This window comes from Salvelinus namaycush, chromosome 42 (genome assembly GCF_016432855.1).
Source record: "Salvelinus namaycush isolate Seneca chromosome 42, SaNama_1.0, whole genome shotgun sequence".
NCBI classification, from domain to species: Eukaryota; Metazoa; Chordata; class Actinopteri; order Salmoniformes; family Salmonidae; genus Salvelinus; species Salvelinus namaycush.
In genome coordinates this window covers 10,236,276-10,249,142 of record NC_052348.1, presented here as the reverse complement: position 1 = coordinate 10,249,142, position 12,867 = coordinate 10,236,276, and positions in this window count along the sequence as shown.

Here is a 12,867-nt window from a genome sequence, read left to right as displayed (position 1 = left end):
TCCTGTTGTGCGGATGATTCTACAATGTTTCTTTTAGGGTGCAAAAAACACTCACCTGATATTACAAGAGTGTTCCCAGAACACATTTTAGCTGTTTTTTAAAAAGGTTCCCAGAATATTGAATTAGGTTGTGGGAACAGTCTGGTGGGAACATTGTGGGGACATCACAAAAGATATGTTCCCAAAACACAAAAACGATCCAGTTATACAATATTTATTTTAGGGTGCAAAAAACATTCGCCTGATATTACAAGAACGTTCCCAGAACACATTTCATATTTTCTTGTGATGGTTCCCAAAATGTTGCATTCGGTTGTGGAAACAGTCTGGTGCGAACATTGTGGGGAAATATTTTATACAAACATATACATTTTGGGGGAGTGTTCTGGGGTGGTTGTTATAGGTGTTGTGCACAACATTTTTGTGAATGTTAGAACATTGCAAGGATATTTCATCTAAAAGATTTTTATAAAGAAATAAATATATATATAAATAAACATTCTCAGAATGTTTTTGGGATGTTATCAGCCTAGACATTAGCTTATTTTAGCAACTCTAGTATACACTAGCATCGCTAGGAATTAGCTTGCCAAAAAAATGGGATAGTCCACCGGAAACAAGAAGTTAAATAAAATGCAATTTCAACTGTCAGTAGGGTTGGTCCTTATGCAGAGGGGGGGGGGGGGGGGGGGGGGGGTTAGAAAAAATAATCTGATAGAACATAAATGAAACCGACTTTCCAAACTACAGGCAAAGTGAAATAACTAACATTTAACAGAACGCACAATTAAACTTGGGTCTGTTGTAGACCCATGCAGTTTCTCTCCACTTACCTCATGCACGTGCACCAAACCTGCACAAAAAAAACAAGAACTTATGGGGGACTTTTATTTTGACATGATGGAAGCAGAGAGGAACTGCATGGCTCTACAACAGACCCAAGTTGAATTACATGTTCCATAAAATGTTTGTTTTTTCACTTTGCCTGTGGTCTTGGTTATTTACTTGTTTATGAGGTTGAGGGTGGTATTGTCCAGGGAAGGGATAGCCAGTTGCCTTGTGCATTTACACATTCTGCATTAGTTGAGATGGCTGTGCTGCTTTGCGCTGCAGTGGATTCATGTTTAACTGTTTATTTATCTTCAAAGGTTTATTCAGCTATGTCTGTGAGTCAATGTCCTTTTTTTGGTGTCATGTAGTTGTGTCTTTTAATATTTTCTTCACTGTAGCCTAAACATGGACATTGGACAAACTGCACCACTCCCTCGCTGTAAATAAACAATTCAGCACTTGAAGACCTGGTTACAAGTCATGCCTTCCTACGTCTCCCTTGGCTACTATGGGTCTGCTATTTTACACTATAATTTGCATAACATAATAATAGTAATAATTTAGACCCCCCCCCTCTCTCGCTCTCTTTTGCTCTCTCTCGCTTTCTCTCTCTCACACACACACACACATATACACACCCACCCCTTCCTGTGGTTGTTGTTTATCAATTTTAGGGGAAATGACGTCTCTATCTAGTCCTTCCATAGGCACGTATAATGAATGATATGGTGCTGCATGTGAATTGCTTTCCTGTTATTGGCTACTCTCCTGATGCGAATAGCATATTTCTGTACACAAATATTATAGGTGAAAAATATATTATATACTGAATTACTTATACTGAAATTATAATTTGGTGTCGGATTCCATCAATATTTATTTACATTATAAATGTAGCTTTTTGGGCTTTAGAATGGGCAACATTGCACCTGTGCACAAGTCATGTCAATCTATTTCAATAATTTCTGATCCGTCAGCCTTCGCCTGTCGTGTAAATTCACACACTCTGCTGTTACTAAACAGACAGTTTCCCTCCTACAGTAGCCCCAAAACAACCCGACAGATGTTTTAGCCAGAGTAGTGCTGACATCTTCTGGTCATTCCGTGGTAGGACACATGTATCGTTCATTATAATTGGGAGTCGCACTCAATATTGTTTTTCCGTTTGGTGCACTCAGCTAAGTGCGCATTGTACACCCCTCCTCTTCTTACAAATGCAGGCACATTGTTTACCAATTTCGTATTCGTTTTAAATCTGATTGATTCACAAAGCAATGTGGTAATGTATAGGCTATCATCAGCTTTGAATTACCCAAATATCTATTCATATAACGTCTATTTATCCAGTCAATCAATTCCCACCGATTTTCTTAAATTATACATGACTTATAATATTACATAAGACGGTCATGATAGGGAACACCAAAACTAAATGCATTGTAGCCAATGTAGGCTATACCCATTATCATTACACACAGTGCTTGGAATGACGAATTAGAATACGTGAGTATTTCGAACCCTCTAACAATGGAATAGAAAATGATCGAGTTATTTTGGATGGACTACAATCTGGCGAAGCCTGTCTATGGCGGCTAGGCACCGCCTACTGGTGAAGATGACTCTAAATAAACCACTGATATGCCTTTATCCGTGAAACTGACGCCTGGTATCTTTGATTGCCAGGCTAAACAACCAGTGGACGTCTAGAAAGCAACAACGTTGCTAACACCGTCCGCTGAAGTAGCCAATCGTTGCAGCCGCAGCAAAGCCTATTTGAGCCTAGTACGTCCTCTAACTCTGACAATTTGTGTCTGAGCAGCGATTTCAGCACCGCTTCGCTGTCCACTGACAGGATCACCGAAGGTAAGAAGACTCAAGAATGGCAATTTCTTATTCCACTTTGAATGATTTTAAAACGTCCCTAAGATATTCAGGAACTCAGACAGATTAAGTGTAGTATTTTAAACATCCTTTGTGGTTTAATTATCTCATAAATACATAACCATGTGGGGGTTATTAGGCTAATCGTATTGAATAGACTGGAGTGGAGTCTTCAGACGCACCCTTAGATACTGTGGCAACTCGCTGGAACTCTGTGTCCACAACCCATATGTCAACACATTGTGTCATGTAAGTCGTGCTCTGGTCATGCTCTTGGACAGAGTGGGTATTGTAATGTAGTTGCAGCTTATGCTACTATGATAGGGGGTAGGATAAACTAAGCAAGTGCTAAGTAGCCTAGTCCACCTGGTATGTTACAGTAAACCTGGGACAAGAGTGTAGCATGCAGAGTTTACTCAAAAAGGCTATTTATTCTACACATAAGCATGTGAATCATTATATTGGTGGTTTTAGCTTGAATGCTATTATTGCAGATGAGTGCTAACGTACTGTTGCCCAGTGTTTCATGTAAGTAAAAGCCTACCACTGCCAACGACATGTTGATGTGTTGAATGGCAAATGCATACAATCCTCATGTTCACCTGTGTTTTATGTTATCACACGTTGCTCTGCGTTTCACATTGGCGCCTTGCATGCAGTGGAACACTGCGTTCCCAGGTGAATTCTCTCTGTCTCGCCACACTGACAGCCAGCAGTGGCATACTCAGGGGTCTCTATTAACATTTCACATTGGCATTGTAGTCATTTAGCAGACGCTCTGATCCAGAGCGACTTACAGTCAGCGCATTCATCTTAGGATAGCTAGGTGGGACAACCACGTATCACAGTCATATTGACTCTGACGTACACTGTCATCAACCACCTGTCAGCAAATCACCACCTCGTTAAACATCTCCTAAACGCGCCAGTTAGAGGAGAGGAGCGACGGAGACAGAATCCACTGAGGATACTGTAGCGAGTAACAGGTGTTTCGTTTTCACACATGAACTGACTGAATGAATTAAGACTAAGCTATTATTAGCTGCTAGTGGCTCTGCGTACTGTATCATCCAAGTACTGGGGAAGAGAAGAGCAAATAGACGCCATACTGTCCGATATACAGTCCAGCATGATATTGGGGAAATAGGGAGAGAAGCGTTTAAACGTGTCTGTTGATATAACCTAGTCTTGAGTCTGCAGAGGTTGTGTCCATCGTTACCCACAGGGTTCTTGATTGTCAACGTGACTGTGATTGTACAGGTGTGCAAAGAGGATTTCGTCTTTGTTCATTTTTGTCAGGGCTGGACGACATTATTTACAGGCTGATATACGTCACCTTTCACAGTACTGGCACTGTATTTATAAACTGTTGACCAATCGAGAGCTTGGGACTTTAAGGGTCTATCTGCATTTTTGACAAAATTGGGTTATTGACATAGCCTTGTTCTGTTCAATGTATTCACACTGCTTCACTTTTCCTAAAAAAAAGTTCAGGAGTAACAATGTGCTTTCCTCATTTCTGTACCCCAAACATACAATTATCTGTGTAAGGTCCATTAGTCGAGCAGAGAATTTCAAACACAGATTCAACCACAAAGACTAGGGAGGTTTTCCAATGCCTTGCAAAGAAGGGCACCTATTGGTAAAATAAAAAAAGCAGACTTTGAAAATCCCTTTGAACATGGTGTAGTTATTAATTACACTTTGAAGGTACAGTATATCAATACACCCAGTCACTACAAAGATACGGGTGTCCTTTCTAACTCAGTTGCCGGAGAGGAAGGAAACCGCTCAGGAATTTCACCATGAGGCCAATGGTGACTTTAAACAGTTACGGAGTTTAATGGCTGTGATAGGAGAAAACTGAGGATGGATCAACAAAATTGTAGTTACTCCACAATACTAACATAGATGACAGAGTGAAAAGAAGGAAGCCTGTACAGAATAAAAAATATTCTAAAACATGCATCCTGTTGCAATAAGGCACTGAAGTAAAACTGCAAAAAAATTGGGCAAACAAATGTTACTTTATGTCCTGAATACAAAGCATTATGTTTGGGGCAAATCTAACACAACACATCACTGAGTATCATGCTTCATATTTTCAAGCATGGTGGTGGCTGCATCATGTTATGGGTATGCTTGTCATCGGCAAAGACTAGGGAGTTTTTTGGGATGAAAATAAATGCAATAGATCTAAGCGCGGGCAAAATCCTAGAGACAAACCTGGTTCAGTCTGCTTTCCACCAGACACTGGAACACAAGTTCAACTTTCAGCAGGATACTAATTTAGGCCAAATATACACTGGAGTTGCTTACCAAGAAGACATTGAATGTTCTTGATTGCCCTAGAAAATCTATGGCAAGATCTGAAAATGGCTGTATAGCAAGAATCAACAGCCAAATTGACAAAGCCTGAAGAATTAAATAATAATAATGTGCAAATATTGTACAATCCAGGTGTGCAAAGCTCTTAGAGACTAACCCAGAAAGGTGATTCTAACATGTATTGACTCGGGTGTGAAAACTTACGTTAACAAGATATTTCTGTATTTCATTTTCAAAACATTTTCAAAAATGTATAAAAACATGTTTTCACTTTGTCATCATGGGGTATTGTCTGTTGATGGGTGAGGGAAAAATGTTTTTAAATCCATTTTGAATTCAGGCTGTAACAGAACAAAATGTTGAATAAGTCATGCGGTATACCCGAATTCATGTTGTGAGGTTCAAAAGAATACCATATAAAAAAATTGCTGACACCATTCAAACCAATGAGGGTTCTGAACTTAAAGCCAATTATCTCAGAACCATCTTGTTGCAGATAGAACCTTATCGTCCCAAGATCTCCAAATGTAGATTTAGCTTATTGTTTTGTTGCACAGTATGTTGTAGCCTACCTATCACATGAGAATACCTCAGTTCAGATGCTGGCCTATTCTTCCATGTGTCAAATGAGTTCATCTCTGTTTCTAACTGGATGTGTCTCAACTAAACTAATGATAGCACGGCATTATGGAAAGCCTATCGATGGAGGATATTGTGGTGAACCATCTGCATTATTAACAGTTAGATTGGGGATACAGTGTCCCTCTGGTTTAATTTCGGTAGCACTTATAAACCATTCCCACAGGTCAACAACATGGTCCTAGGAGGTGTTTGGTTTCCACTATGCATATTTCCGTAGGTCCACACACAACACAGATCTGACACAACGTGAATGGCGTTATCAGGTGGAAATAGTCAGACACACACACACAACCATAAATAATTCAATCTATTCAACTCAATCCATGGCATCTCACACTCTAAGGTCAGGGGTCAGGGAGAAGAGAGAGGAAAGAGTGTGGGTAATCATCCTACTGACTGACATCCTACGCACGACTTAGGTTCTTACTAGATAGTAGTGTGTCAGGGTGAGTGAATGGCTCCTGTAGCCTGTAGGCTAGGGTTATGTCCCAAATGGCACCCTATTCCCTATGTAGTGCACTTTTTTGCCATAGGACATTAACCACATTAACCCCCCATAAAAACACATTGCGTGCCACCCAAACCTCCACACAATCACATTACACAGTACACAACAACACAGTACAATACAATTCACAATCCAGCACCACATTACAAATATACATCCAACCCCTCCTCTCCTGCTGTACAGACAGCTCCCCTGACCCCCCATACCTCATGAAACATCTCCACACTGTTAATAATTTTATAGAACTCACAATCGACCCTAAGGCAAAGGCAGAGAGAGAGAGACGGGGGAGAGAGAGAGAGAGCGAGATAGAGAGAGTTTTCATTCTTGTCATCATTTGTTTTGGTAATGTAAATTCCATTACATTTCATGCCAATTAAACCTAATCTTCCAGAAATCAATTAAATTAAATTCCCAGAGTTAGAAGGAAAGGGGGGACTCTACGGCAAAGTGGAGAGAGAGGCAGCATATGACTGGCATATGTAGATCGTGCTGCTGCAAGGTTGCAAAAACCTCTGGTCCTTTGGTGGCTAATTAAACCATACCGCTGTTCTTCCCTTGGTAGTAAGACAACGTGGCTGCAGCGATGTAGAGTCTTTGAAAACATCCCCAGCTTTCATGTGCAGAGCTGATTTAGGCCTAGGAGTCTGAATAATATTACCCAGTGAACATGACCGCGGTCGTGCATTTTGTATTTCAGTCGTCTTCAAAAGCATTTGAATTCACCTGGTTGTCGTGAGGAATTGAATTCATTAGACTTGTTGATCATACATGCCAGGCGTCATACTAGAGAATGGGAGGGGTTCAAGAAAAGGATAGAACGTTGTAAAACTCTTTATTAGGTTGTGGACTGGTTCTTCCTGCTGTGCTCCTCTCCTTGGATTGTCCTTGACCTCTGTGACCAGTAACAAACCAACACCGCAGCAGTGTGTATGGCTTCCAGCCAAGTAGTCCTGCAGGACACGTCTCATCAAGAGATTGGTGTAGCAGTCTAATGACCGGTTGTAGCTGTAGTATTTATAATGTAGCTTAATGGAGAGTGCATTGTCAGGCAACTAGGCAAAAAAAGCTGCTTTGTGGAAAGAAGAGGACTTGGTGTCATTAGTCTATACTTAAGCAATAATGCCCGAGGAGGTGCGGTATATGGCCAATATACCACGGCTAAGAGCTGTTCTTATGCACGACGGAATGTAGAGTGCCTGGACACAGCCCATTCATTGGCCATATACCACAATACCTTATTGCTATTATAACTGGTTACCAATGTAATTAGACCAGTAAATATTATTTTTTTGTCATACCCATGGTATACTGTCTGATATACCACAGCTTTCAGCCAATCAGCATTCAGGGCTCAAACCACCTGTTTTATAGTTATGATTTTATCATTTGTACTCTGAATGGATTGCTTTACTCTTTCAGTAAGGATGAGCAACGTACACCTCTCTTTCTCACTCTGTTCTCCCTCTCCCCACCTCTCCCCCATCTCTCTTTTCTCTCCCTCAAGCAGTGCTCAGTGCTACTTCAGTTGAACAGCCTTCTTGAGTCTGTCTCCATCGCCTAGGTAACACTGCACCAAGTTTCCTCTCTGTCTCTCACCCCCGCAGCCGAGGGTGCTGGGATGTGAGTCCGATCACGGACATAGTCGTGGCATCACTGAACAAACCCACCTACACATCCGTCCACCTCTCCTCCACCCATGTCCACCACATGACACACTTAGAATAATACATATACCATTAAGTGACTTACAGTCATGCGTACATACATGTTTTTTAACTTATGGGTGGTCCGGGGAATCAAACCCCCTATCATGGCGTTGCAAGCACTATGCTCTACCAACTGAGTTACCACTTGACTCTCCATCTAATCCATTCATTCATTACTTGAAGGTACATTTGTCATTCTCCTGCTAATTAGAGACTAGTGTGTCTCTAGTCATTACCGTATCAACTGTCCTGTCCTGTCCACACACACACACACACACACATACATGGATGCCACAGGAGGTTGGTGGCAACTTAATTGGGGAGGACGGGCTTGTGGTAATGGCTGGAATGGTATCAAACATATGGGTTCTACGTGTTTGATGCCATTCTATTTGCTCCGAATGCACACTCCCACTCACACACAAACACTCTCTCTCGCTCTCGCTCTCGCTCTCGCTCTCGCTCTCGCTCTCTCTTTCTCTCTATCTCTCTGTCTCTCTCTCTCTCTCTCTCTCTTCAAATTCAAATTCAAGCTGCTTTATTGGCATGAAAAACATTGTATCAATATTGCCAAAGCAACAATGTATACAATATACATTGTAATAAAATTATAAACAATAACAAATAATAATATAAAATGGCAGTAAATAATAATACAAAATTAAATACAAAAATAATAACAATTAAATGGTAACAGTCAATAGTAGAATGTAATGTAATAAATATAAAAATATAAATATGGAAAATAAAACTATAACTAACTTATAACTAAATAACGGTCATCTTCACCATTACATCAGTACTTCAACTACTATCATCATTACCACCACTACTACTACCACCACCATCACTAAACTGCTATCATTACCATTACCACCCATACCACTACTATTTGGAATGATAAACAACAATAATAATAGTAATAACAATAATAGTAATAACAAGTAAGTTACTGCTTACTATGCAGATGTTACTATTCAGTGTCCCTCAGGCTATGGTGGCTGCAAGAGGAGCCATTGCTCCTTCGCCCATGAGTATTTTTAGTTTTCCACTGGGTTTAATAAGTTAAAATTTGGAATAAATGTAGTCATTTCTGTGAATATTGAATCTCCTTGTGAGGAATATTTATCACAGTAAAGGAGAAAGTTTATCTCTGTCTCTACCTCCCCTGTCATGCTGTGACCACATACACGCTCCTCTTTGGGTAGCCATGTCTTTATGTCTGCCGGTTTCTATTGCCAATCGGTGGTCACTCAGCCTGTACTTGGTAAGGATCTGTCTCTGCTTCGTATCTCTGTCAGAATAGAGATAATCAGCCAATTCATATTCTCTGTTTAGGGTCAGATAGCAATTTAGTCGGCTTTGGGATTTTGTTTTGTTTTCCAATGTTGTTAATATGAGTCTTTGATTGGTTCATGATTTTGTTTATTGGAATTATTTCTTTTGAATCAGTGCTGGTGTCAGCTTGGTTGGTTAGGTCCAACACCAGCTGACTGAGAGGGCTCATTTCTGGGCTCAGCTCTTGGGTTTGAAGTGCTTTAAATTGCAGACTTGAATTTGGACTTGAATTTAAATGTAGCCAAAAAATGTTATGATCTTTTCTGTATTTTCATTATTACTGGAAAGCGGCCCAATTCTGCCCTACATGCATTAGTTGGTGTATTTCTCTGGATTTTATAGGATTTTCCAACAGAATTCTGCATGTAGGGCTTCAATTGGATGTTTGTCCCACATTTTAAAGTTCGGTTTATTGAGTGGCCCCCAAACCTCACTTCCGTAAAGAGCTATTGGTAGGATTACACTGTCAAATATTTTGGTCCAAATTCTAATTGGGATGTTGATTTTGAATAATTTCATTTTTATTGCATACAATGCTCTGCGGGCTTTTTCTTTGAGTGCATTCACTGCCATATTAAAGTCTCCCGATGCAGATATGGTCAGACCAAGGTAGGTGTAATTTTTAGTGTGTTCAATTATGGTGTTGTTCAGGGTGAATTTATATTTGTGTTTCTGACATATGTTTTTTTTGTGGAAAATCATGATTTTTGTTTTTGGGAAATTTTCTGCCAGGGCCCAATTATGGCAATATTGCTCTAGAATATTACTGTTCTTTTGAAAACCTTCTTTGGTTGGTGATAGAAGTACCAAGTCATCAGCATATAGCAGGTATTTCACCTCTGTGTCAGATAGTGTGAGTCCTGGGGCTGGAGAATGGTCCAACATGTCTGCTGATTCATTGATATAAATGTTGAAAAGATTTGGACTCAAACTGCAGGCTTCACACCTCAACGTTGTGAAAAGAATTCTGTTCTTTGGTTTTGGATTTTTATTGCACACTTGTTTTCTGTGTACATACATTTTATCAAGTCATACACCTTACCACCAAGCCCACTTTGGAGAATTTTGTAGAATAGCCCTTCGTGCCAAATAGAATCAAATGCTTTTTTAAAGTCAACAAAGCAAGCAAAGATTTTGCCCTCTTATTTTGGGTGGACGTGTTTATTAATTAGTGTGTGTAAGGTGTATATATGGTCAGTCTCTTTCTCTCTCTCTTTCTCTCTCTCTGTAAAATATCATACAAGGACCCTCCAAGCCCCCTCAACCAACCTCAGATCCTCAGATGAGTTTAGAGACCAATCCCGTACTCAAAGTCAGGTATATCTCGATCTCCAGCATCCTGTCTTTTTCCACCATCATTGTCATGCAGATTGAGGCTTTCTAATAGAGATCGCTAGCCTCTCTAGACCCAGTGAGGGATCTCTCCACTGTGTCCTCATCAGCAGGGGCCATTACGCTGATTGCATTGTCACCATTATCTGACGGAGGAGAGAGCCAGCTACACAGGAGACTGGAGCTGGGGATGACAAGGGGAGACGGTGGGTCCCTGCTAGAGGTTGTGCCGGGTTAGTTAGGTGGTTTGAGGTGTGGGGGAGGTGGACACTGGGCTGTACACTGAGTCAGAGAGAGAATGGAGGAAGACAACTAACATGACTGGGTGTGGGTGAGGTGTGCAGTCAGGGGGTTAGGGCGAGGAAGTGTGTGTTGTTTACGTTACGCTCCTGAGTGTGTGTAGCTACTTTTATGTTTGTGTGTGTGTGTGTGTGCATTGTGCATAGGTGTGTATAGGTAGGGGATTTATCATCATGGTACATGAGTAGGTTCACAGATGTATGTGTGTATCGGGTTGTGTGTGTGTGTGTGTGTGTGTGTGTGTGTGTGTGTGTGTGTGTGTGTGTGTGTGTGTGTGTGTGTGTGTGTGTGTGTGTGTGTGTGTGTAGGAGGGGGAGTTATAAGGCACGTCATTTTAATACAGGGAGCTGCAGTTGCCTGGCTACCGGCGGGGGCTGCACTTGTCTCCCACACACACACAACTACGCTGCACCAGTCAATGAGTGCACACACACACACATACACACACAGTCATACACACACGCACACATACACACACTCCTCCGTCTCTATCTCTGAGACGTACACACAAGGTTCCTCTCTCTTCACTCGCCGGCTCTGTCTTCGCTGTGACAACATCACCACACCTCAGCTTAGCTAGCTACCTTCGCTTTAACAGAGAGCCTTGTCAATCTGTTAGCTAGCTACCTTCGCTCTAACAGAGAGCCTTGTCAATCTGTTAGCTAGCTACCTTGCCTCTAACAGAGAGCCTTGTCAATCTGTTAGCTAGCTACCTTGCCTCTAACAGAGAGCCTTGTCAATCTGTTAGCTAGCTACCTTCCCTGTAACAGAGAGCTTTGTTAATCTGTAAGCTAGCTACCTTCCCTATAACAGCAAGCCTTGTTAATCTTGCTTTGGAGAGACTAGAGGGTGAAGGGATCCTTCTGGAAAATGGACACAGACAATCTGGAGTGGTACACTAAGAACGATGCCGACGTGAAGGTAGGGAAAAGAGGGGAGGAGGAGATAGAACGAGGGGAGGAGAGAGAAGGGGAGGAGTCAAGCTGTGTTTTGTCTATGTGTTTTGTCTATGTGTTTTGTCTATGTGTTTTGTCTATGTGTTTTGTCTATGTGTTTTGTCTATGTACGAGCTCACGGGTTCTGTTATGTTCTGTTTCTGTCTGGTTTGTAGCATGAGACAGATTATGATCTACAGGACTTTAATGAGGACCAGCCAACCTTTTGATACAGGATGCAGGGAACTGTCACCTGTTATAAAGCGAAGGGCGCAAGGGTAGACGGTATCCTAAGGTTTAAGAGTAGTGGAACTGGCACGAAAGTTGAGTGTACAACTTTCTGTCAGACAGGACACAATGTGTGCTTTCTGATGGTGTCAAGTCTACTTACCTTGATATTACTAAAGGTGTCCCACAGGGGTCGATTTTGGGACCTGTCCGCTTTACTATTTATATAAATAATATTGGTCTATCTGCAAAAACCTGTAACATTCATCTGTATGCAGAGGTCACCGTTATGTACACTACTGCTGCTACGGCTGACCAGGCTATGTTGGAGCTGCAATCTGATTTTGTCGCCTTGCAGAAGGACCTTGTTGATTTAAAATTGGTACCTAATGCCGGAAAAATTAAATGTATGCTGTTTTTTAATTCTTGTAGAAATATTTGTGATGGCTTACACATTTATGCATTGGATGGCTCTTTCATCGAGCAGGTTCCCGCCTATAATTATCTGGGCTTTTGGATTGACAATAATTTGACGTTTAAAAAACGTACGGTGACACCATTTATCTGAATGCAGCAGCAACTACTCTTAAACCTTTGGATGCCGTCTACCACAGCGCCCTTCACTTTATCACAAGTTACAGTTTTACTACGTATCACTGCATCCTGTATCAAAAGGTTGGCTGGTCCTCATTAGAGTCGCCTAGATCACGTCATTACTCCCTTTTTGCTTACAAAGCTAGCATATTGAGCAACAACCATCCTGGTATAGTGACACCGATCCCGTAGAGGTTCCGACCTACCAAACATACTGTTCAAAATGTAAAATGTGCGACAC